Source organism: Equus caballus, unplaced genomic scaffold (genome assembly GCF_041296265.1).
Source record: "Equus caballus isolate H_3958 breed thoroughbred unplaced genomic scaffold, TB-T2T haplotype2-0000785, whole genome shotgun sequence".
NCBI lineage: Eukaryota > Metazoa > Chordata > Mammalia > Perissodactyla > Equidae > Equus > Equus caballus.
Window position 1 is genome coordinate 26,940 of NW_027221998.1, and position 561 is coordinate 27,500.

Below are 561 nucleotides of genomic sequence, written 5' to 3' on the forward strand. Positions count from 1 at the left end.
GGCTTCGACGGCCCAGGTTTTCACCGGTTCGGATCCTGGGCGCAGCCCCAGACCCAGCATCGCCCTTCAAGCCCACATAGCAGAAACCCGAAAGACCTACCACTGGAACCTACAACTATGGATGGACGGGACGGGACGGGACGGGGCGGGGCGGGGCGGGGCGGGGGTGGGGGGGGGCGGCTTTGGGGAGAAGGAAGAAAGAAAAAATAAAAGAAACACAAGGACGGTCATCGCGATAGTTCTTTCCACTTCCATCCATATGTTAACAGGACCCAAGTTTCCCGACCTCCATTTGGATGTATGTTAACTAAATGGAGAAGCTATTCAAAGGACTCCTCTAAAGAAGTCCACGTTCTTCTTTCTAAATGATAATGAAAATCATTGTCACCACCGCTCTTCCGACCCTCCATGTCCAGACGGCCTCCCGCCCCTCCCCCATCCCCAACTCCCGCCCCGCCCCGCCCCGCGCCGACCCCCGCCCCCCCCCCCCCCCCCCGGCATTCGCCCCGCCCACCTTTCCCTCTCCACTCCTACCCCCCCGCCCCCCGCCGCCCGGGACAC

General features: G+C 61.1%; 1 long non-coding RNA gene across 1 annotated transcript in view; it reads right to left on the reverse strand.

The window, feature by feature from the left end:
• Positions 1-222: 222 nt before the first annotated feature.
• The window catches only part of LOC138922384 (uncharacterized), a 1,899-nt gene continuing 1,560 nt past the window's right edge, over positions 223-561 (reverse strand). The window contains exon 2 of the long non-coding RNA XR_011435473.1: positions 223-361. This is a non-coding gene — a long non-coding RNA (uncharacterized lncRNA). The remainder of the gene's footprint in view (positions 362-561) is intronic.